Below are 26,497 nucleotides of genomic sequence, written 5' to 3' on the forward strand. Positions count from 1 at the left end.
GGTGCAGAAATCTCCATCACAAAAATACAGATTTCTCACAAAAGTAGATTTGCACTGATGCCAAGGATATGGAGCTTGACATCACTGGACATAAAAATTGAGCGGTGATCCTCTCTTATCTGTGTTTAGGAGTTTGCAGTTACATGTGACTTTGAAGCAAGCCTGGGAGTCTTATTTTTTCAAGTGAAGAGACTGCACCTGAGAAAGCTGCAGGGGCTTTCCTGAGTATCAGAGCTCCCCTGGCGTAGAAAAGGCGGACGTCAGCAGTCAACTTCAGATCTTAAACTCTCAGCTGAGTGCAGCCCCTGAAAGTACCTGAAAATGTAATATTCAAAGACACTTAAAATTAAAGTATGTTCAATAAGGCCAGTCGAGAATATAGGGCCCATCTAGACATCATCTTCATCAGACAGTGAAATTAAATTAGATTTCCCTGATAACCAGCTTCAGTGAGCCCATTTGCATTGCGGGTGTGAGATTAGAAGTGGAGTAATGCGGTAATGAAGCTGCTTGCAGAATTTCTGAGCATGCATTTGGGCCCGAGTAAATCTTCCATTTCAATTCAGAATCGTAAAGTTTCAGCTTCAGTGTGGTTCTGGAGGTCATGCAGTCTAAACTCAGATTCAAGGCTAAAACACACAGCTCTTCCTGAGTGGCCCCCAATCTCTGTGGGAACAATCCTTTCTTCTGTCCCCCCCAAATCCTCCTAGATGGGGACTCGTGAGCGCTCAAAGCATCCCCTTCCACTGGATATTAACCCCAAAAGATAGAAAACTGATCCCTCCATTGACACAAAATCCATTTTGCTAAAGCTTTTCCTCTTGATCTTATTTTGGTCCCCTAAGGCCACACAAAGAGACTGGTCCACCTGCCACCTGACAGTTCTAGATAGTTTTGAAGTTTGCAGCCCTCCCCTCTTTGACCTCTATCCCTTCTTGTTCCCACTTACCTACCTTCTATCTACCTTTAAACAGTTGCCCTTGACGAATAGGAGCTGATGAATATACGCTCTGTCGTGGGTAGGGAGATAGCTAGCCACACTGGGGTGGAGAACCTTCCAGAAGGTGGCACATCCTTGGGCTGGGGCTGGTGCTGGACATGAGGGCAGAGTGCTGACCAAGAGCACAAAACACGGCAGGAGCATTTTAAGCCAAAAACCTTATCCTGCAGCTGTTTAGCTCCAGGGGAGGCTGAAGTCAAAATGGGCTCTGCAACTGAGGTGGAGGGAAGCCGGGATATGAGACCAGACTCTCCCAGGCCCCACGCGTCCCCCAAGGCTCGACACCACTGGAGCCTCGCACCACGTGAGGACAACGTCACTCTCCAAGGAGTCCCCGTCACGGCCACCCCTCACCTCTGCTCACCAACTGCCACCAGAGACCTGCATCTTCCTTGTAATATTTATTTAATTAAATGAAAAAAATATTTTATTTAAATATTCTAGTGTGTGTAGATGGCCAAAAGGTAGGGAGGAGGAGGAGGAGGAAATTAAAATGAGGAAGGAGTAGGAGAAAGAGGAGGGGAGAGGAAGAGAAGAAGGAGGAGACCAAATGAGGACATAAAAAGGGGAGGAGAAGGAGGGAGGAGGGAGGAGGAGGAGAAGGAGAAGGTGAGAGGGAGGAGGAGAGGAAGAAAGAGAAGGAGAAGATTCATTTCTAATCAGCACTTCTGTAAAAGTTCAAACCGCCGCACCCTACAACACCTTGGGGTGCAGGGGATGGACCGTAGCACCCTCACTGGATATCCGGAGCGTCTCCTTGACAGAGGCCAAGCGGGCGTTCAGCCAAATGGCTCTTCGTGACCTGCTTGGAGAACAGCAGTGCCTCATCCTCCAACCCAGACCAACCGCACACTGCAACCCGCAGCCCTGAGCCTTTCCCGGCTCAGAGCGGGATTAACTAGGCGAAGGGTGTGGGGTAAACTCATCCGGCCCATCAGAGCTAGCAGGAAAACGAGCTTTTGTTGATCTTCTTTCTTCAGCCAAATGCACCTTGTTTACACATGTGGAAAAGAGGCTAAGCATTTATTTAGCCCAGACACCCAGATGCAAAGCTCAAGCACCCACCCTTGCATTTATCAAAGCAGCCAATTAGTAACCACTTGACTAAAGGGTGACTACATTGTAATAGGGGAAGATAATAGAGTTCTGTGGATCAATTGTTGCTTTTTAAAGGGAGATAACCTTTCATCCTCTCCCTGGGCGACAGTGATGAGCCCTGTGTGGTGCTGGCTGCTGCTACCCTCCTCCTGGGTGACAGGGAGGCAGGAGCTGTGAGTGCTCAGCTCTCCTCCATGTCAGCAGCGATGGCCAATGGCCGAGTGCCCGTCTGCCTGGCTGGGAAGCCACCAGGAGCCCGAGGCTGGGGGCCACGGATGAAGGGGGATGAATCCCTGGGGTTACACGGTGTAAACATTTATCCAGCTCTAAGATCTCTTTGCCATTGTGCAGAGGACTCAAAGTCGTGGCCTCTTCCTGCTTATGAATGATAAGAATAACTGATAATACTCACAGCACTTACCAGCACCAACCTTCGAGATGCTCCACCCAGCCCTCGGTGCTCACTGTCCCATCAGTTCCCTTAGGAACTCCAGGAGACGGATACCACTCAGCAACTGAAACCAGATCCACTTGGCCCCAAAGCTGAAGATCTTTCCACTGTGTCACACTGCCCTGCACCCCCCACAATAAAAAGAAGAGCCCTTCACCCCCCAGTGAAGTATCTGTGTACACGTGCAAGCCAGGTGTGCACGCCCGGTGTGCAATTGCAGACAGACTCCCATGTACGTCATTAGTCAGCAAAGCACCCTCCTTCCTGGGAACTTTCATAAACAACACTGATTCCATCATGTCAGGCAAGGATATTCATTTTCCAGAATGAGCCAGTGGAAGCTTCTGGGCATGGTTTTAAAAAACAAGGAAGTGAGACTTCCAAGGAAAACAGAGAGGCAAAGAAGTAAGTGGAGAAAGAGTAGACATGGGAACCACGCGGGAAGGTCAGGGAAGAGAGCCGGGGGCCTGGCCCCCAAGGTGGGAGTGACCCCAGAACTGGGACAAGGTGCACCTCAAGGTGGGATCAGGATCCACAGCTCGGCTCACCACGGGACCAGCCAGTGACCCTCCTGGTGTCCAGAGAAAAGCCATGAACCTTTCTGAGAGACCCCAACTCAAGGTTTGGGAGCCCTTTCCAAATCGAGACTAAGCACATTTATAAACTTCTCATTGAAACTGTCCAAAGAGAGGTGCCAAAAAGTTCCTAATGAGCCCCAGTGGCTAGTTTCAGTATTTCCAGGGCAGCATCCGTTGTTGGGCATTTACATGTATCCTCCATCATTTGAAAGCCAGGCCGTTGTTTTATTTTGAGCCCATTTATAAGGTTTTATAGGGGCCTGCATACAAGCCGCTCCCCACACCACCCAGTCCATCTTTGCCATGACTTCTGAAGGTCCTCAACTGCGATTCAACCCAGAAATGCAGACCCTGGTCTGGGAAGCAGTGAGCCCCTCCCCCACCTCGTCGGGGCTGGGGGTCCAGTGGGGAGAAGTGGGTGGGGTTTGGTCCCTGGGGGTGACCAGGGGAAAGGCCTCGCTGTGCCGTCTCTGCAGGGACCCACAACCCACGTCCAAACCAGGCCCTGGTGAGAAGGGGGAGTGAAGGAGGCCCTCCTGGGAGCGAGACTGGATGTCAGCTGTGCCCCAGGGGTGCGCCCCGCCAACCAGGCCGGGTCTCCTCTCCCTGCACGTCTGAGATGCTGCCCACCTCCTCCCCCGGACCCACAGCAGGGGCCTGCGCTAGGATGTGGTCCAAAGCCCCCTCCCTGGCTTCCGAAGTCCAAGCCCCCTCACGCGCGGACCCCAACAGCACAATTCCAGTGATGCATCGCACTGTCCAAATCCACCTCCCTACCCGGCCGGCTCCCTGGGCGGCGCCTCGTTCTCCAGGGGCCTCCGGGGGTCCCGCTGACCCGCCTTCCCTCCCTTCCGCGGCCCCGAGGTGGCCTTCGGGCGCCGTCTGCGCGAGAGGCCTGGGTGGATGTGCAGGGACTGCACCTCGGAAGCTGATGGAGCCGGATGGAGCCAAACGCAGGGCGCACCGCAGCGCAGGGAGGAGCGCGGCACGTTCCCACCCGGGGGCGGCCCGGGGCGCGGGGAGCCCATCCTGCCCCGGCGCAGCTGAGGTGCCCGGAGGGCTGAGGTGGGGCTGGACCTTCACGGGAAGGGTGCTGACCCCTAGGGCGCCCACGGTGCTAATCCACCCTCTGCAGGCCCAGGCTCGGGGCAGAGGTGGGGCAGGGGGAGGGGCAGCGATCCTTCCAGAAAAGTGCTGTGCTGGGGGCGGGGACTCACGCCACCTCCCTGAGGCTCCACTTCCTCCGGGGACAAACGGGGAGCATCTCATCTGCTGATCGCGAAGCAGAAAGAACCTATCCGAGGACCCAGCACACCGCACACACTCAAGAAATGAGCAGTGTGTGTAAATGAGACTTTTCCACCAGCCCGGGATAGGGGGAAAAATAGCCGAGGTATAGACAAATCTTCAAAAAGCCGAGCCGGACCCGGAAGTCCAAATCTGCTTTATAAATTATTATCAGCATCATTTTTGCCCTCCTCCTCCTCACTCTCAAATGTTCATTCATATAGGAAAATATTACACATTGTCTTTAGGAGAAATGGGAAGAAATTATAAGGGATTCCTGCAGATAATGAGTTTCCTTTCCAGAACACTGTGCCTAACTGGGAAGTCATTATGCACCTACTGGTAGAAGCATCTTTAAATATAACCCAGTAAATATATGTGATGTTCTCAATGGCTGTTAATAGCCAAAATTTGTTTATTAAAAGAGAGAGTGCGCGCAAGAAAAAGAAAGGCAGATCTAGGGTAGCAGAGGGATTGTGAACTAAGGCGAACGTTGGTCTATAAATTCAGGGCACGTCCTCTGGACTGCGTCTCCCCGAGGGCCGAGGTGGGTGCCCTGTTCACCCCCACCCCAGCACCCAGTGCAGTAGACCCTCAATCGCTGTCAGGTAAACGGGTGAGCGAAAATCTCCACCGGAAGCTGCCCGCCCGCCCGCCCTCTGCATCTGCGGCGCCCAGTGCAGGGACAGCACAGAGACGAGTCTTACTGAGTGTGTTAAATCAACAGGCGTTTCAGAGACATATCGCCTGCTCCCCCTGAGCTTCTGGCTGCATCGAGTCCAACGCCAGCTCTGCAAGCTCCCAGGGATAACTTGGGGGCCGTGGGGGGTGGGTCAGGGAGGGAGAGCCACGAGGGGTGGCAATTACTGGCTGGCGATGCTACCTGTGTTGTTTGCACGCAGGTGCCTGTGCCTCCGAGATGAGGACAGGGGCCCCGGGCCTGTCTGGTTGGGGTCCCCACATGACGGGGCAGCTCCAAACTGCATTTCTCTTTCCAGGCACCCACTCCTATGACAACCAAGCCCAGGTGGGGCCTCCCACACCTGACACTCCTTCCACCCAGAGGCTTCTAGAACAACCCAGAACCTTCCTCATGGCATGGAACATTCCAGCACAAAGGCAGAGTGGTGGGAGCCCTGGGAGGAGAGAAAACCAGGTCCGGTGTGCATGGGCCCAGCAGAGCTCCAAATCCCACTGCCCCCTAATTTCCTGCACCCCACTATCTTTCACAGTGTGTTCAACAAACTGCAGGAGTTGTCGCCCACATAGCAGCTTGGAAGAGCCACGAGCCCGAGAGGCCACTGGGATTTCTTTGTACCCGACATTCCCACACTTGGAGCTCCTGGACCCTGGAAACAGGGAGTGAACTGGAGAACCCTGATCCCATCCCAACCTTGGATGACTGTGTGGCAGGACCAGCTGCATCAGCTCGTCCTTGAGCTGAGCTGAGTAGACAAGTCTCTGCCGACAGGTGGACTAGTTCCGTCCATTTGGCCACCCCCCGAATTCTCCAGAGCAGCCCTCTCCCGGCAGGTCCCCACGTGCTTCCTGTCTGCTCAGGCTTCCATTTCTTCCTCTTAGCACCGCAAACACAGCGTGACGCTGCATGGCTGGGGACTTGTCTTCTGTGCCAGGATTGAGGATGTGTGTGACGTGTCCGGCACACTCAGAAAGTAAGGCCCAGCTCTCGTTCAAGCCTGGAGAGAGTGTTCTCAGCGTGGTCCTTTACAGTCGCTCTCTCCGTTTCATTCTCCAGCCTCTGCACGCTGCTCCCTTCACCCTTCACGGGGGGCAGGGGTGGGGTGAAAATAGCAGGGTCCGTGCCAGGAAAGCTCCATCCCGTCTCTCTCCACTGAGCTGATTCCCACCGATGGGCAGGAATGTGGCCCCCTTGCAGCGCTCCCCCAGCAGGCCCCCCAGGGTCCTACCACCTCCTGCTAATTATCCAGGCAGTAGCTGGGTCGGCTCCCCCAAACACGAAAACTGCAAGGGTCCTGACCCTGGGAGTTCAGCAACTCGGCCCAGCATTCGAGGCCTTCCCCTTCGTGTCCCTGCCCCTTGCCGGCCCCTTCCTCTACTCTTCCTCCCCGCTTCACGCTCCAGCTCCACATGCTATTTTCTTTTTTTTTTCCTTTAGGCAAAAATGTTCAATTTTAGAAAATTACTGCTGGCGAAATAAAATATCCACATTACATCATACTATGTAAACATGTAAGGTCTCTGAACAAAGAAATATGCCTGCAAAATAACACATAAGCTCAACCAAAATAATAAACAATACACAAATACAAGTTATGAGGTTATGAATAGACACCCAGTTTTGAATCTAATTTCTTTTAAAAACTTTCTGTAGAATCTAACAAGAAGAAACAAACAAAAACCCAACAAAAACGAAAAGAAATAAGTAAAATACATTGGAAGCTGCAAAACTTAGCCACAATGATTGATGGCTCAAGACCCAAGTGCGACTGGCTTGGGAAGCAGGCTGGTCTCTTTTTCAGTGTTTCACACACAGCATTAAAAAAGACATCCAGAAAAATCCAAACGCATTGAGAACCCAGCCTCTCTGGGCTAACCTACTCCCCCTACAGTGTCAGCTCTGCCAAAGTGACTGAGTCACAGGACCCCAGCCTCAGGGTGGCTGGTGCGTAATTGGCTTTTATTACTTACCCAAAGCTCAAAGTCCAGCCATTTTTTTGTACAGAAAGTTGAATGTCAAAAACTCTAAAAAGTAATAAATGGCCAGATCGATTTGGGGGAAAGATCACTCTGCTCCCTGCAGCTGCTGTACTCGGTAGATGTTTCCACGACTTCACCGGCCTCATGGCGTGGAACGTATCTGTTTGTCACTCGTCCCTCTGGGGCAGGCCCGCCTGGTCATTCTTGTGTGTCTGAGAGCCTCATGTGTGGCCACAGGCAGCACTGGGCTATTTGCTGAGCCTGAGGCCGCCTCCCCCAGGCAGCCGTCCCCCCCAGCACAGGCCCTGGGGCAGACAGTGGGGCCGGAGTCCACTCTGCCACTGCCCGGCTGTAAATCGGAGCTGGTAAGTCATGCTTGCCCTTGGGGTGACTGGGAGAGTGAAGTGCATGGATAGATGTGAAGCTCGGGGACTGCAGCTGCTCATGAGAAGGATGCCCCCCACACGGCTGTCCCTGACCCGGCTGCTGGAGCCCACAGAGAACGGCAGGTGTGGGCCGTGTCCAGCTTTGGGCCGTGGCTGGAATCTTCTGCTCCGTGAGCCACCTTGCTGGAGACAGGGAAGGGGTGGTTGTTTCACCAGGAAAATGAGGCCCTGGTGACAAAGGGGAAAGAAAGATGGGAAAGGAGGCTACACCGCAGAGCCTGTCTGTGCGTTTCTTCCTGCCTCTTGTTAATGCATCTCACCGAAATCTCACCCAAACTCTGCCTCCCCGAGGCTGGGCCCATGGCCACTTCCCTCCGCCTCTCTGGTGCCGGGCAGACTCAGGGCCTTGCTGAATCCAGGTGAATTCTCAGGTTTGCCGAGGAGGCCTAAGCAGTTGAGCTGAGCCAGCGGGGCTGGGGCGGGGTAAAGCCGACCTGGGACGCAGGAGGCCCTCGGCCCTCTGAAGCAGTGGCAGGGACAGCTCGGGGCCCGAGTCCCCCCCGAGGCCTCCTGCTGCTGTAGGTCGCTGGCTCAGCAGGGCTGGGGGGATTGCGTCCCTGTCTATCCGTCTGGCCCCATAATGTGCCCAATGTACCATCTCTCAGGCCACAAGCAATCACGCTGATGGAGCCCGGGCAAGGGGCCAGGGGTGCCTGTGAGCCACGGATGTGCAGGAGAGGAAGGCCGCAGGGTGAGGCCTCTTCTCTAGACACTTCCATGGAAACCAGCCCCGGGAGGAAGGAGCCCGAGCCCGGAGACCATCCAGCTGGACAGGGCCCCCATGGCGGCTGCCCCTTCCCAGGTTGGGTGCAAGTCGTAGGCCAGGCCCAGGGGTGCCGGGGGTGCCGGGTGATGCCGCCTGGATCCCGAGCAGAGAGGTGGTGGTGAGGTTCCCGGAAGACCAGGGTGTGAAGCACTGCTCCTTAAGATCCCGTTTCTGGGTGGCCCTGGGAGGGAGGGCACAGCAGCCGGAGTGCTGGCCTCTGACGGGGAGGGTCTCTCTGGGGTGGTGGGGCACCGTGGGGGGATCGTTGACAGAGAGGCATGGAGGGGGAGCTTGGCCTTGGGGGGCTAGCCTATGGCTACCTCACACAAGAGAGAATAGAGCTAGCTCTTTTTTTAGGGCACAGGCAGGAAGTGGCACTGGGACTTGTTGACAGCGAAGCCCATGGCCCCAGACACTCGCCGAGTCCTGAGTTTCAGCAACGCGTGACCCAGAGGAGGCTCACGGCCCTCTTGGAGTGCAGCATCTTCTCCCAGGGCTGCAGGGTGGGAGCTGGGGGTGGTCCATCTCCGCCAGCCCTCCCCAGGCCCACGCTGTCAGACGAGGCGGCTGCGGCCACACCAGCTCACCCAGCCCGGCAGAGACCTCGGGGTGCTTTCTCCCTCGGTTTCTGAGGACCTGGAGGACCATGATGCACTCGGAGGATGGAGGAGGAGGAGAGAAGCTAAGAAAATGGTCTGAGTCCCCGTGATGAGAGAGGTTAGGAGCTGGTGGTCAGAAGGCAGGGAGGGGTCCTCGTCCCAGGGCCTCGCCTGGGGACCCCATTCTTCCTTCTGGTTCTAGGCAAGCCTGGGCCTGGCATGGGAGCAAACACCAAAAGGTTAAATGCCTTAGAACTGCCAGGGAAAAGGAGCAAGGCAAGGAGGTCCCTCGGCCCCACTGACCCCCCCTCCACGCTGGCAGAGCTGAGCAGAGAGGAGACCAGTGAGAATCTGAGCTGCTTCCTGTAGTGGGACGAGAGCTCGTTTCCACGCCTCCCACATTAGGGGGTTCTGCTGGACATAAGGGCACAGGGTGGCTGGTACGTGGGTCAGGTGCCCCCTGGGGACCCGGCAGCGGGAGGATGTCAGCCCAGAGGTGGGGCAGGACAGCGGGGGGCTTGGGCAGCTCACCTCCCCCACCCCCATCAGTGGCATTCATTCATTCACACCTGTCATGCACCCATGCACCAGCAGGTAGAAGGTGCCAGAGACATCCAGGGCAATTGAGTAGGTGGGGGGCTGGCTGGAGGGAGGGTCAGGTGCTGGCAGGCTGGTGGGGTGGGGGGAACTGAGGGCAGCCACCAGGCTAGGGGTCAAGAGGCAAAGTCCAAGCCCATCAGGGGGCTCCTGGTCTTTAAACACTGGCTGTGGGACAGCTTGTTAAAAATAAGTAAACTCAGGTAAAATGCTGCTTCCCCTGCTGGGCCCATGGGGTCCCTAGAACCCCAAAGGGAGAGCTGGGGTCCGTGACTTAAGACAAGGTCAAAGGATCCCATTAGGAGATGAAGGATGAGGGATGGACCTTGTATCTAACAGCACAGGGACGGTGTCTGGCGAGCTCAAGACCATGTCTGCTGCAGCCTCAGCCGGAAGAGGCCAGGCCCGACCTCGGAGCCAAGCAGACTGGTGTGCATCCTGCTTGCGGGAATGGAAGCTTGCAGGCTTTGGCACTTGTGTCCTTTACGCTGCCACAGGAGTCCCTTGCCAGTAAGGCTGTTGGAAGAGTCGAGGAATTAGTTCATGCGCAGCTCTTCGCGAGCCCCTGACACGCGGCTGCTGCTGATTCTTGTTGGAAAGGAAGCCCTTCCTCCCACCCCCTGCCTCCTTCAGGTTGTGGGAACGCTGTCTGCCCCCCACCCGGCCTCCCTCTGACCCCCACCCCCGTGAGAAGTTTCTGGTTGGGGCATTTGAGAAGCAAAGCTGCGTGTAGCCTCATCTTCTCCCCTTTCTCCTGGTGCTGCGCTTTGCTCCGTGCCCCCCACCCTACACAGTGTCCCATAGGGGCTGCTCCGCGTTGCCAGGACCTCGGGACTCACCCTTTCGGTGGCCGCGCTGGTGTCCGAGGCCCACTGGCCGTGTTCTCCTATCAGCTCCATCGGGAAGGTGGGGACGTTGTGACTCGCTTTGCTCTTCTGTCTGATTTCTCAGCTGGTTCAGACCTCAGGCCGGGGCGAGGGTGCCGTGTGTTAAAGCCTCTCCCCTACCGGCCAGCTGTGTCCCTTCGGGCAAGTTCCTGTCCTCTCTGACCCTCAGGTGTCACCCGTGCGGGGAAATGAAACTGCTGCCACCTGAGGACCTTGTGGGAAGAGGGTGAGGCAGCTCCTGACGGACCCCAGAGCCACGTCCAGGAAGGCAGCAAGAGGGCAGACAGGGTCGTGGGAGCGGGGAGAAGGGGTTCACCGTCAGTACAGAACAGTCACTGATGTTTCACTGAACCCTTGTGCTGAATCTACGGAGCCAAGCAGTGCACTCCTGTTACCTAATTCTCTGTCGCCGTAGGTTGAAACTCCCGGCTACATCACAAGGTCCAGGTGAGCTCGGGACAGGTGCGATGCACCCAGAAAAACACGATGCAGGTATGCACGCACCCAGACAAACTCAGCCCCAGCCTGGGATGGCACCTAATGACTTAATGTTTTGAAATGGATGGACGGACAGGCTGACCATCAGGGCTGACTGTCTACCTGGCCCTTTTCTTCTACTGTGATCACAAAATGCCTACTTCTGACCCAAACACTGAATTTGGTTCCAATTGATGCTTCTGCCCAGTTATGGCTTTATGCAGCTAAGTCATTCATGATGACACAAGAATATCCATTCATTCATTAATTCATCAGTTCTATCAGCAAATGTCTTCAAGTCAGTATGCTCCAGGAACCATGACTTCGCTATGTGTTTGCAAAACTGAATTCTTAGTACACAGCCCCTGGTGCCAGACTCACCACCATTCTCCCGACTTGCCCGGCACCAGCCTGCCCCTGCATCTTGCTCCTGCTGTTCCCTCTGCCTGGATCCCTTTCTCCATCCTGTTTCTCCTACTTGTCCTTCTAGATCCAGCTGGCTGCCGCGTCTGCGGTGCTTTGCCGTCCTGGTGCCAGCTGCAGGCCACATCGCCCTTCTCCGGCACCTTCAGCACCCAGCTCTGACTCAGGCGAGGTGCTGGCTCCATGCTGGTGCCATTCAGCCCCTGAGCTGTTCTGAAGACATCAGGCTGGAGGGCCAGGGCTGGGCTGACCTACTGTCTCTGTTTGCTCAGGACTGAAGGGGTTCCCGGAATGAAGGACTTTCAGTGCAAAAAACAGGAAATTTCCAGGCAAACCTGGACACCCCGGCAGGGGCTGTGTTGTTCACCTGGCCATGCGCTGAAAGACTCAGCTCACAGGTGCTTGGCCTCACCCCCCTTCCTCCTCTTTCTTGTCAATCTGACCATGAAGACTCACTGATGGCCTCTGGGTCAAGCTCAATTTCAAGGGAATTGGAATTTATCTCTCAGATGTGTCTGCGTCTGTCCGTGCAATAGTAATAGTGTGACTTGACTCAACCCATCAATTCAGTTAAAAAAAAATCAGAGAAACCTTAGTTTTGCATTGAGGAGATGAAAGCTCTGGGTGATTCACAGTATCTGCCTCCTTTCCAGTCTGTCCCCTAACTCTAGAAGATGAAGGGCTCTCAGCTAGACAGTCGCAGCTGGCCATGAGTCAGGACTTGCTGCCCAGACTGGCAGACAGTAGTCCACACAAGGGCTTACAGAGCTCCCGGCCCATGGTCAACACTGCCTCCCCTTTACCCTGCTCAAACCCAGGGCCTGGTTCCCTCTGAGCTCCAGAGAAACAACGAGCTGCACTTCTGGGGCTCCTGATGTGGATAGGCTATATCTACACATTCAGGTTGTATCAGCACATCCATTTGCCACGTGAACAAACTTGGTTTTTGTTAGTTAATGATAGTGGTAGTGGTGATCGTGGTGATGAAGACAACAATGATGATGGTGATGAAGGTGATGATGATGGTGGTGAGGGTGATGATGAAGATGATAATGCAGACGATAACTAACATTTATTGGGTTTTTATTATGTGCCAGGAACTCTGCTGAGAGCTTTACTTGTAGTGTAAGCACATAAATTTCATTTTAAGGTTTTTCTTTGAAGTTTTCCTTTGAACAAGCCATACATGTTCAAAGAAATATATCAATACTTGAAAACATATCAATACTTTTATGACCATTTAAAATGTTCTTTGAAAGGCAGGAATCACCCGAGACCCATCACAGATTCACCCCAATCACCTGAATATTTTAACCAAATATAAAAGATAATACAGGTGGGTATTTTCACCCGACTAGGTCTTTACCTGTGTGTGTGTGTGTGTGTGTGTGTGTGTGTGTGTGTGTGTGTGTGTGTGTGGTGTGTGTGCACATGTTCTCTGATATGAGTGCCTGACTACGTAGCTGAGCTCATGTCCACATGGAGTCACCTCCTTCAGCCCCCTTTTCTGCCTCTGCCTCATTGGAAAGGAGGAAAGGCAGGCTTTTGTTTGTTCCAAGAGAGACAATTTGAAGCAATGCTGGCAGAACAAAACCTCAGCCTAATACCTTTCCAAAAAGCACATTGCTTTTTGTAGCTGCAGCAGCTGAGAATCCGACAGCTATTCCCCAGATACTCAGCACAGAGCAGGGCTATTTTTAGCCTGTATCACACCTAAGAGTCTGTGCAGAAAAGACATTGAGCAGCAAGCAGACACGCCATTCAGTCCTCGAACAATCACTTAGCTTGATGCAAAGCAGCAGCTTGACTGCATTTTTCTTAATATATCAGATTCCAGCAACAATATGCCATTCTCTTTGAATTCTTTTCAAGTGTCTGGTACACATTCATACCTCCTGATAGCTATTATTACAACACCTGAGTGGGGCCAATGCCAAATTACAGGGTGAGAAGTGGAAAAAATAGCCATCACGTATATTTGTATTTTACAGGCAGAGTATCACTACATCTGAATGTCTGAATGCATTTTGATGTTTGACGGCATTTTCAGTTTTCACTGAGATGTTTGGCATCAAATGGAATATTCAAACCCAAAATAACATTAACATGGGCAAGTGCAAACAGTTCTTTACATTATAAAGTAAAAAGCACTTGCACTTTTGAAATGTTAGAGCCAATGTACAATTTTCCTGGGGATGGGATGCGCTTGCTGACAAATTATCATTTTCATTGACTCTATCACCTTTATCTCTGCCATCTTTATCAATACCATCACATTATTATCACTGTTATCCTTTCTATCTTCATCATCATCACACCATCACCATCAGCATCATCAGCATCATCACCATCAGCATCATCATCACCATCACCATCATCACCATCATCACCATCATCACCATCATCACCATCACCACCATTATCATCATCACTATCACCATCACCATCATCACCATCACCATCATCACCATCATCATCATCACCATCATCACCATCATCACCATCATCATCACCACCATTATCATCATCACTATCACCATCACCATCATCATCACCATCACTATCATTACCATCATCACCATCATCACCATCATCATCACCATCACCATCATTACCATCATTACCATCATCACCATCATCACCATCATCACCATCATCTTCACCACCATCACTATCACCATCACCATCATCACCATCATCACCATCATCACCACCACCATCACCATCATCACTATCACCATCACCATCATCATCACCATCACCATCACCATCATCACCACCACCATCACCATCACCATCCTCATCACCATCAGCATTATCATCACCATCACCATCATCACCATCATCACCATCATCACCATCATCACCATCATCCATCATCATCATCACCACTGTCATCCTGATGATCATCATTACTGTCTGTAGCCATTTGTTGAGCAGCTACTGGATGCCCCACTCTGCATTAAGCAGTTTCACACATTACCTCTAATTCTCACAGCACCTAGTGGGGTAAGCCCTAGATCTTTTTTTTTTTCAGTGAAGCTTAGGAAAGTTAAAGTGACCTTTCTTAAGACTAAATAGCTGTGAATTGTAGGACTGAACCCAGATCTCCAGGACTCCACAGCCCTTTCTAACACACCGTCTTGTTCTGTAACATACAAAATTCTCTCCAAATAATGGACTGTCAGAATGACAAGAGCCCTCATTAGTCAGCTCGCTGCCCTCTTCTATGGCTAAGGAAATTGTTCCCACATTCGGTGCTTCTCTCAGCAGCATCTGTGTCTCTCCTCCACCACCAGCCTTCCGGGAATGACTCCCTGGGATTGCACCCCCAGCTGTTTCCTTGTGAGCATCAGGCCAAGCCTCCTACAACTTCTTGGGTAGTACATGGCCTCTTTCATTTCTTCCATTTTTTTAGTGAAATATATTCACATATTGTACAATCATTCTCAGTGTACAATTAATAGTTCACAGTACCATTATATAGTTGTGCATTTATCACCACAATCAATGTTTGAACATTTTCTTTACTCCCCCCAAATAAAAATAAGAATAAAAATTAAAGTAAAAAAGAACACCCAATACATCCAATCCCCCAATCCCCCCTATTATTCATTTAATTTTTTGTCTCCCTTTTTCTACTCACCTGTCCATACACTGTATAAAGGGAGTGTGAGCCAAAAGGTTTTCACAATCACACAGTCACACCATATAAGCTACATAGTTATACAATTGTCTTCAAGAATCGAGGCTACTGGGTTGCAGTTCAACAGTTTCAGGTATTTCTTTCTAGCTATTCCAATACACTAAAAACTACAAAGGGATATCTATATAACACATAAGAATAACTTCCAGAATGACCTCTCAACTCCGTTTGAAACCTCTCAGCCACTGAAACTTTATTTTGTTTCATGTCCATGTTTTTCCCCGTACTATATGGCCTCTTAGAATCACTCAGGAAATGTTTATCGGTGTAGGCATTTTGTTGACCTAATCTCACTGAGGAGGTTGCTTTATATGAAGAAACTGGGTACTTGTTTCTGGGCAAGGGAGACCCTGTTCCAGCCCATACCCCACCACTGACTGACCGGGTCCTTGGCATCTTGGGACTCCACCTTGACCCTCTTTTCTTGCCTTCACATCCTCTATCCAACACCTCACCAAATCCTACCGATTTTACCATCAAAGTCTTTCTCGATCCACCTCCTTCCATCTCCAGGTCCCTTGAGATCACTTCTAGAATATTTTCACAATCAGCCCTCAACCCTGCCCCTCACTTTGTCTTCCCCGTCTATTTAAATGGTCCTGCTCTGTACCCAGTTGTACTGAGAGAGCAAATGAACACACAAAACCTTGGAATTATCCTTGACTCCTTCCCCCTTTTTCTCAACACCTGGAACCAAGAATCTACAAATCCTGTTAGCTGCAGCTTTAACTTATAACCTGACCACTTCTCTTCTCCACCCAGGCATTCCGAGCGGCCTCCTAGGTTGCTTGGACCCCTGCAGGAGGCTCCCGACTGGCCTCCTGGTCCCTAACCTGGCTTCTTCACCATCTTTTTTTCAATCCTACACATAACTGTCATGCTTAAAACCCTCCACTGGGTTCCCACTGCACACCACGTCAGACCCAAAATGGTGAGGACAGCCAGCAGCCCCTCCAAGGTCTGGCCCATTCCTTCTTCTCCACCCTCATTTGAGCCACTGCCCCTTCCCTCTGCATCTCCAACAGGTCAGCAATTGTCTCTCCCTTCGGGGCCCTTGCCGTTGCAGTACTATCTGCTTGGAAAGCTCTTCCTGTCCTGCCATCCTGGCTTGCTCCTCCCTGCCCTCTGGGTCTGATTTTAAAAGTCACTTTCCTACAGGGGCCGTCCCTTCCCTCCAAGTTGGAATCATATCTCTTTCTTGTCTGTTTTCATAGCATGCATCACAATTTATAAATATACACATAATTATGTGCTGATTTGTTTTTCTGTCTCTTACCCTACCTCCAACTAAATGAAAGGGCCGTGGCGCAAGGCGTGCCTTGCTCTCTGCTGCATCCTGGCACCTGTAGCCATGTGTGGCCACAGCAGGACTCTGTACACAGGTGCAAAGTGAATGCATCAGTGTGTCAGCTCGATGCATTATGTCCCCCAAAACACCATTATCTTTGAAGCAATCTTGTGTGGGCAGACATATTAGTGTTGATTAGATTTTGGGATCCTTTGGGTGTTTCCATGGAGATGTGATTTAATCAACTGTGGACAAGACCTTTGGTTGGATAATTTCCATAGAGCTGTTGCCCCACCCATTCAGGGTGGTCTGAATTATATTACTGGAGCACTATATAAGCTCAGACAGAAGGAGCAAGCTTGCTACAGCCAAGAGGGTCACTTTGAAGAATGCACAGAAGCTGAGAGAGTAGCAGCAGATGAGAGACAGTTTGAAGACAGCCATTAAAAGCAGACTCTTGCTCCGGAGAAGCTAAGAGAGGACAAACACCCCAAGAGCAATTAAGAGTGACATTTTTGAGGAACTGCAGCCTAGAAATGAATGTCCTGGGAGAAAGCCATTTCGAAACCAGAACCTAGAGCACATGCCAGCCATGTGCCTTCCCAGCTAACAGAGGTTTTCCAGACACCATTGTCCATCCTCCAGTGAAGGTACCTGATTGCTGATGTGTTACCTTGGACACTTTATGGCCTTAAGATTGTAACTGTGTAACCAAATAACCCCCCTTTTATACCAGTCCATCTTGTGTTATGCATTCTGGCAGCATTAGCAAACTAGAACAGTCATTGGCAAAGCATAATAGACCTGGCCCTGCCTTCCTCCCAGGTTGTTTTGAGGCTGACATAAAGGGATGCCCACAACATTAGCCATGAGTGTCCTGTAGGAAGGGGCAGTGTGAAGACCTGAAATAAATGGGACACCAGAGCAGCTGCCCATATGAGGACAGACCTGCCTGGCTCAAAGAAGGGACCAAAAATACACCAGACATTATAAATCAGTGGTCACATTTACTGCCTCTAACAGCATCTGAGATGGTACTCATTTTTACCAATTTACAAATAGGACATTAAGGTGACAATTTGCCCAAGGTGATGTCCAGCAGGTAAGTGAAGACCTAGGATTCCCAGCAGGCTGAGTCCATACACTTGCCCTCTTCCCACTACCCCACTAGGTCTGCTGTTGACTTTCCATTTCATTTCCCTGTGGATGCACAGAAAGGGAAGGCACTTACTCTCCTGCTCCTTGGAAGCTTTCTGTCTGACAGTAGGCAAATCCCCTGGTGCTTTGCTCTGACATCCACTGTGGGCTCATAGCCACCCAGCCAAGCACTCAGCCTGTCCATTGGCCGTGCCTGGGCCTCTCTGCACCACTGGAGCTCACGGGTTCTGCTTGAGAAGCTTCCAGCATCTAGCATGTGACACACAACCTCCATCCCAGGCCTCCTGGCAGTCCTGGGGCTGCACCACCCACTGGTAGGGGCAGCACCCACACCACCATTCCAGGATGCTGACGGCTGCATGTCAGACGGTTTGCAGCCAGATTGTTCTTTTGCATGGTCCACTTCCGTGGAGACATGGGGGAGACAAGTGGTCCCCAAGGGGGCCCACCAGGGTGGGTGATGGACAGAGGCTTATCAGTCCGTTGCACCTCTGAGCCACACAGCCCAGCTCTGAGCACAGAGCAGAACTGCAGCCAGAGGAAGAATCCAAAGGGAATTCACCCAAAATTAAAAATAGAGAAATAAACATACATAAATGGAACCAACAATTTTTTCAAGCTCTTTATATCAGGCACTTAAAAAAAATTTTTTATTAGGGAAACTGTGGGTTTACAGAACAACCATACATAAAATACAGGATTCCTATACTCCACCCCACCACCAATCCTAGCTTTGGTGTGGAAAACTTATGTTAGAACTGATGATAACACTTTTTTTGCAATTCTACTATTTTTTTAACAATAGTTGCAATTATTACAATTGATGAAGGACTATTAATGTAATACTATAACTATTGTCCATAATTTATGTAGGGGTATTTTTACCCCATATTCTGAACCTATTTTTTTCCATGCATGTCTTTATTTTATTACTCATCTGCCCATACACTGGATAAAGGGGGTGTCAATCACACGGTTTTGACAATCACATGGTCACACGATAAAAACTATATAATTATACAATCATTATCAAAGATCAAGTCTACTGGATTACAGTTCAACAATTTCAGGTGTTTTCTTCTGGCTGTTCTGACACACTAGAAACTAAAAAGAAATATCTATAGAATGAGTCACTAGTCATAATCGTTTGTTAAATCCTAATTTCTCAATTACACCTCCTCCCTCACGTTTGACTAGTCTATCACTCTTCAGGGATATCAGGACAATAACCATTTTAGCTTCTTTGTTCTGGAAAGGGGTGTCGATCTTATGAGGTAGAGGAATGAAACTGGTTGATGTTCTTAGAGAGACTAGTACCTCTGGGTTTCAGGGCTTATCTGGCATAGGATCAATCTGGAGGCCTTACGTTTCTGAAAAAACAAACTTACTAAGAAAAAACTTTTATAGAGTCTTGGATAGAGTCCAGGGTATTCTTTCGAGTTTTCAGGAATACTGTTGGTTGGGACTTGGCATACTGTAGCAATTTCTGGCTGAAACTTACATAAGAGTAACCTCCAGAATGACCTCTCAACTGTATTTGAAATCTCTTAGCCACTGAAACTTTATTTTGTTTCATTTCTTTTCCCCCTTTTGGTCAAGACTGCATTCTCAATCCCACAATGCCAGGGCCAGGCTCATCCCTGAGAGTCATGTCCCACATGGGGTGCGGGGGGTAGTGAGTTTATTTGCAGAATTGGCTGAAAGGCCACATCTGAACAACAAAAGAGGTTCTCTGGGGGTGACTTAGGTATAATTATGAGTTGACTTAACTTTGTCATTGCAGAAATAAGTTTTATATGGGCCAGCCTCAAGATTGAGGGCTTGGCTTATTAAACTGGAAGTCCCTAATGCTTGAGAGAGTATCAGGAATTCCCTGGTGACAGAGATTAACAGTTCCACATTTTTTTCTCCAGTCCCTCAAGGGGACTTTGCAAATACTTTTTTTTTTTTTTAATTTTCTGCCCAAAATGCTCAGGAATGTACCAGAATATAACATTAAACCGTACAGAGCAACAAGATCTCACTCGTTATTCTAGGTTCCAGGTAATTAGATTGTTTAAATACACTGACTTGGGAGATTAAATTAGACAGTTTGCTACAGAAAATTTAAATTTTGGAAAAAATTAATGTCTCTTCCTTTGGTTACATCAGACACTTTATTCATTGACTTTTAGTACAATAGCCAATTTCATCTTTACAACAATGCACCTTAAAGAGGGGAGGAGTCCAGAGAGTTGTAAAATGCATCCAAAGTCCCACAGAGACCATGTGGCAGAGAGGATTTGACTCTTGCTGTCTGCAGAGCTGCCCCTCCTCTGGTAGACACAGGCGACAAAGCTATGGAAGTGTTTGTGAAGAATGTGCCCCATCAAAGGCTGAGGAAGTATGAATATAGTAATGTCAGAAGAATGCAATGGGAAAAAGAGCAACACAAGTTCATTTCCATAAAGGGGGTCCACAGCATGGAAGGGGGCCCTCCACACGTTTGTTGAGGGCACGGAGGAGCAGGGGGCATCTGCTCTGGGTTTGGTTCTGGCCCCTGCTTTGGTGGTCCTGACACCAGGCATCCAGCCCATCTCTTCTCTGGGCTGCGCTCCCTCCTGTAATGCAATGAGAGCTGAGCTAAGATGGCACCGAGATCCTGCCCACTTCACATTCTGCAGAGCTCCCTGTGGTTTATGCAAACGGCCCCACAGCCCCCTCCTGCCAGCCGGGGTGAGCAGCCCCGCACACGGAGGTGGCCGGAGAGAAGCGGACACGAGCAGAGAGGCTGTTTTACACCTCCCCGGCCATGCCTTCTGACCCTCCCTCCCTCCTGCTGGGCAGGGTTGAAGGCGGAAGCCGTTAGTTACTCAGGACTCCAGCTGCTCTGCCATTCACGGTCACGGAGGAGGACACTGGGTGACGCTGTGTGACACATCTCCCCTCCCTCTCTAAATGCCAGGACAGGTGTGCATTTGTCACTCCAGCTCAGTGTCACTGTCCCCACAGGCCTCCTCCCAGGACCTTCCTCCCACGCCCGGCACCAGCCCTCACTGTCAGCAGCAGGACTCGCATCTGGGGCACACACCTGCTTCCCAACGGGAGGTGGCTGCTCACCTGGGCCTCCGTTATGCCCTGACAGATGGTAAATTGAAGCCAGTGTTCTCTGGCTGCTGGAAGAAGGAGGCACGCTTTTCTCTTTAATCCTCTTTAGTTACCCCTGGACTCAAGTCACTCTCACACTTAAACAAGCAGAAGGGTGATGGACAGAAGATGACTGAAGGATAGGCAGGCAGGAAGGTAGGTGGGTGGGTGGGTAGAGAGAAAGATAGGTGAGAGAGAGATACGGGGATGGATGGAAGGATGGATGAATGGATGGGTGGATAGATATGGGGGCGAGGCAAGCCAGGCAGCTCTTCGTCCTTCTGCCTTTGGTTTCCTGCCTCCCTGGGGTCTGGAATCTCTGAGTCCACTTCTGCACACACGTTTCTCACCCAGTTTGTGCTGGCTCATCCCCACCACTTTACTGAAATCACCTTAAATGCCCCCGTGGCCTCTTAATTTCAAATCCAAGGGTTTTTTCCAAGTGTCAACATGCGTGTCCTCTTATAGACAGGAGCCCTCACCCCTGGCTGCAGGGAGCCCTCCACCCCCTTTTCTCCACCCCGCCACCCTCCCCATACCCTCTGCCTTCAGCCACTAGGTGCCCCCTAGGTGCCTGGACTTTGGAGATTCCTGTCTAAGTGCCCAATGGGTTTTTTTCCAGATTTTTATTAAAAGTTCTATAAAGATTAAGAAATGTGAAAACCTGTATGTCATTGGAAATAAAACCGACGGTCTGGCGAGGCAAGAAGGACATTAGGCAACGTCTCAGACCTGACAAATAAGGGATGCTGGCAGAAGCAGAGCAGCCCCCCACCCCCCCAGGGGAAGGTCACCACCAGCAGTGGCCGAACTGGGCGCAGACCCCACACTCGGACCGTCATAAGCATGTCCTGTTTAATTCTCCAACAGCTCTTCCAGCCAAGTCAGGTTATTTCGGTTTTACAGATGAGGAAACCAAGGCTCAGAGAGGTTAAACACACCCAGGTCACGCTGCAAGGAAGAGGAGGAGCAGGGCTTGGTCTGAGGGGGAGCACTACAGCGGCTCGGGGTGTGAGTGCTCCCCAGCACACAGCTCAGTGTCTCCACGGGCAGAGAGGCCACTTCTCTGCCCAGCAGAACACGAGGCACGTGAGCCACCTCCCAGGTAGCCGGGTCCCTCAGCACAAGAGCACACTTGTCCTACAGCCAGTCGAAGACCGTGGCTCCCAGGAAGGAGGTCGGGGAAGGCCCAGCTCCAAACACCCGAGCTCAGCCCTCCGAGCCAGGGCTGGGCATGGGCAGGCAACACCCAGCAACCTGTGCCGGGGAGGCGAAGCTGTGCCCTTTACTTCCCTCTTCTTTTATTTCCCTTCCATTTCTTCTCCCTTCTTTCTTAAAGTAAACGTTTAGCAAATTTTTTAGGCTTTATCTACAAATAGTTCCATGTGCATCTCTAAAACAAAGGTTTTTTGAGGTGTATCCACAGCACCTTCCAAGATTCAATAAGTGTTTAAATTTTAGCAACCATCTGGGGTTTTAATTTTGTTAGTTTCAATCTGAATCCAAATAAAATCCATATTTTGAAACTTTTCCCCACCCCCCATTTTCCTTTGTAATGTAATGTATTTAGGAAAGGAACTGGTTCTCTCTCCTGTAGAGTTCTCTAAAGTCTGGATTTTGCTGCTACCCATGTTTCACCAGCCCGGCACTTCCTGTAAATAGGTAGTTAGATGTGAAGGCACGGTCAGATTCAGCTTTCGGTTTTATAAACTGCCCTGTTCCATCAGGGAACATGACATCGGCTTGCCTCGATCCACAATTTCACTAAGGATTGAAAATGACAATATTCTAATTCTAACCTTAATTCCTTAATTATTAGCTATAATAGTTACATAGAAAGAAAACTTCCCATTTCAATTGTCTGTTTACCCAGAAGTAAAGTTATTATATGTAAACATTCTCTTCCTTGATTTTTCTGTTTTCAAAATGAGTAGGTCCCCTGTCATTCTCCAACAGTGACGAGTTTTTTTAATATTAATTTTATATAAACTAAGGGATAGGAATAGTCAATGTGTTGTATCCATTGCAGTTATCAGCCTAATGATGCTAAAATTGCCCCATCTTTGTTTATGAGAACTTCAGCTTTTACTCTGAGTTCTCTTTTTTTTCCCCCATTCTTTGTCTTTGTTTTTAAGGATTATTTATTGTGGTAAAATATATATGACAAACAATTTACCACAGCAAGCATTTTAAAGTGTACAATTCAGTGGGATTAAGTACGTTTACAATGTTGAATGGCCGCACCTCTTTCTAGTTCCAGAACTTTTTCATCATCCCAAAGAAAAACTTGTACCCAAATGTTCACAGCAGCTCCACTGAAAACAACCAAAAGGGGAAAACAATCCGAGTGTCCATCAACAGACCAAGGGATCGACAGATGTGGTCCCTGCGCACAACGGAGCACTGTTGGGCTGTCAAAAGGAAGGAAGGGCTGATTCGCATTACTGCATAGATGGACCTTGAAGGCACCCTAAGCGCAAGCAGCCAGACACAAAAGGGCACATCGTGTACAGTTCCCTCTGACACAATCCCAGAAACTGCTACAGCCTCATTGCTTTCTGGTTCAAGACAATTCAGGCTCATCTTGTACTTTCCCTACAGCAGGTCTATAATCAACCATTTTTCCAAGAAGCCTCTAGTACCTTTCAGTGGTAAATTGGATTTGGAGATCACAGCCTGGGGATTAGGGGGCTCCTTGCTACTAAACTGTCATTAGTTTCCATGTCTTAGAAGTACAGATTTTTTTCGTGATCTTTTTGCTGTTACATCACTGATCTTTATGCATCACACTAAATATCACACTAAGTATCGTGGTTCCCCCAACCAGCACAGCCGGCTTCTTACATTATCCCACAACACGCACACAATTGTCTCATGGTAGAAGCCTCGAAACCACTGTTTTGACAACCGAAAACAGTTACATACTTGCATACTTGATCGGGTCCCTCTGGGGTGTGGACAGCCAAATCCCTGTTTCCCTAACGCCCTCCTCAGTGCAGCCTTGCCACCCACTTGATGCACGGGAATTCCATGTGTTTCCTTTGGCTTTTAAATTTATTTTTGTTTTAAATTATGTAAAATATGTACATGAGTTAACAGTCAAATCCGTATGCCAAGCAGTTTCCTTTCTCTCCTGTATCCTCTGCCCCTGCCCCTTATCTCCCCTTAGAGATAACTGTATCTCTTTGTTTATATATTTACTTATTTTAATTTATGGTTGATCAGTCTACTATTTTAATATAATTGTATGCATATATAATACTTATATAGAAATATTGTGTACTTATATATACTATATTGGACAGAGATCTACTGTATATAAGTATATTATAAAATGTAAATACATATAGTCTCAACTTTATTAGATGTGTGTAACCACGATACAGCACACTCTGGAGATGACTCCCGGGGTGTGGAGATGAGACTGCTCAGTTCGCAGCAGCCTGGGGCTCCCCCAGGGGTCGTCACCTGGGCCCCCACTGGCGAGATTTTGGCTTCTTTCCACTTTCCGTATTTCACAGGGTGTCACAGTGACTAACTGTGAGGGCCAGTCCAGGTACTGTGAAACATAAGATGCACTCAATTTGAGGTGACTTTGAGAGAAACAAGTCTGCTTTGAAAACTTTGCATTTACGAGGAGCACATGAATCCAGGGCTCCTCCCAGGGCTTGGCCGGGTCCGTGGATGGAAGGAACCCCGAGGTGCCTGACTTTTAGCTTCTCTAAAAACCCGCCCCTGCTTGTGATTCTTCTTCCCATGTTTTTGCCACCCCATCCATCACTGGGAATGACTCCTGGGGTAAAGACCTATAAAAAATGTTGCTGAATATCCCAAATATTATTCCTTCAGAGTTGAAACACTTTGCATTCTCACCAGCATGGCATCAAAATGCGTGTTTCCCCACAATTTTTCCATAATGATATGTTGTCAAACTTTGGGATTTTGCTAAAAATCTGATGGCTGTACAACGGTTTCCCAGTATAGCTTTAATGTGCATTTCTCCTATTAAGACTGAGGCTAGGCATCTTTTAGCATACTTAAGGGCTGTTTTACCTTTTTCAGTGAATTATTCATTCATTTCTTTAAGCCCATTTTCTTCTCACTTTTCTGTCAGATTGTTGGTTTTTCATTCTTTGTTTGTAGAAGATCTATTTTGCATGGTTAGCACCCTCTCATTATTCTCATTTTTCAAGGTTTAGTTGGTTATTCTTAGCTATTCTTGGCAATTTGTTTTTCCTGAAAAAAAAACATAATCAAGGAACAACCAGCAGGAACTGGCAGAAACCTCTTTCTCAAAGTTCCAGAAAACCATTAAAGAACTGGAGAAACAAGGCGAGTGCCAAATCAAGAAAGAGGCTTCTTAAAAGCAGTAGGGTCTCGTGGCACCCAGGTTGTCCCCTTCCCCACGCCTCCCAGTGCAGATCCCTGGTCCTGGTTTGGAGGGATCAGAGTGACCCTGGTGCAGGGAGCAGGAGTGTCTGGTGGTGGCCTGAGGGACTCGCCAGCCCAGCACGTGCCCTACATGGGGATGGGCTCACCCAGCTCTCCTACAGGACGCTGCTGTGGACAAGCGATCACTGGCTGTAGGACCCACAGTGCAGGGCCCAGAGTGTGGGGAAGAGGGGCATCCCTATCCATGTAAACGGGGAGTTTCCTAGGGCCAAGTGTGCATGCCCAGATGACATACTTCTGCAGAAAGGACCACGGAGGCCCCCATGCTTTGGCCTGGAGCCATTGTCTAAACTCACATGGGCAAGCTCTGAAGGAGAGCACACACACGTGAATCCACAAAGTCTGGGAAAGGTGTTTTCTTTCTTTCCCTTTTATTTGGTAACTGCCGGCATTCACAAGAAGTTCTGTGGTAACACTATCTGGATAACCAGCTTCAGGAACAGACATCCCAGACGCTAAATCCCAGAAATATCACATTAAATATCAAAATATCCAGGTGTCAAGAAAAAATTACAAACTATACAAAGATATGGGAAGAGATGGCCCAAGCAAAGGAGAAGATTAAAACATTAGAAACCATCAATGAGCAGGATCAGACCTGGGATATTCCAGACAAATCTTTTTAAAAATAGTACTCACTATGCTCAAAGAGCTAAAGGAAAACATGGGCAAAGAACTAAAGGAAGTAATAGGTGAATGCAAAGAGAATATCAATGGATGGGAATTATGAAAAGGAACCAAATGGAGCCAAAGACCACAGTCATAGAAATTAAAAATTCCCTAGAGTAGTTCAACAGCAGATTAGAGCTGGAAGAAGAATCAGTGAACTTGAAGGAAGACAATTGAAATCATGTAGTCTGAGGAGCAGAAAGAAGAAAGAAGAAATAAAGAAAAGTGAACAGAGTCTAAGGACCCTGTGGGACACCATCAAGTGTAGTAATACATGCACTGTGGGAGGCCCAAAAGGAGAAGAAAGAGAAAGGAGCAGGGAGAATATTCAAAGAAATAATGGCTGGAAACTTTGCAAATTTAACGAAAGACATGAATATATATATCAGCATGCTCCATGAACTCCAAACAGGGTAAACCAAAATAGATCCACACTAAGTCATATTATAATCCAACAGTCGAATGCAAGAAATAGAGAATTCTGAAAGCCCCAAGAGAGGAGCAGTGTGGCATATACAAGGAAGCCTCAATGAGATTAAGTACAGGTTTCTCACTGGAAACCATGGAGGCAAGAAGGCAGTAGAAAGATGTATTTAAAGTAATGAAAGCAAAAAATCTGGCCAAACTGTCTTTCAAAAGCTGAGGGAGTGCATTACCACTAGACCAGCCCTACAAGCAATGCTAAAAGGAGTTCTGCAGGTTGAGTGGAAAGGACACTAGACAATTGACTGAAGCAATATGAAGAAATGAAGATCTCTGGTAAGGTAATGATGAGGGTGAATATAAGTAACAGTATGATTGACTACATTT

The sequence above is a fragment of the Choloepus didactylus genome, chromosome 8, assembly GCF_015220235.1.
Source record: "Choloepus didactylus isolate mChoDid1 chromosome 8, mChoDid1.pri, whole genome shotgun sequence".
NCBI lineage: Eukaryota > Metazoa > Chordata > Mammalia > Pilosa > Megalonychidae > Choloepus > Choloepus didactylus.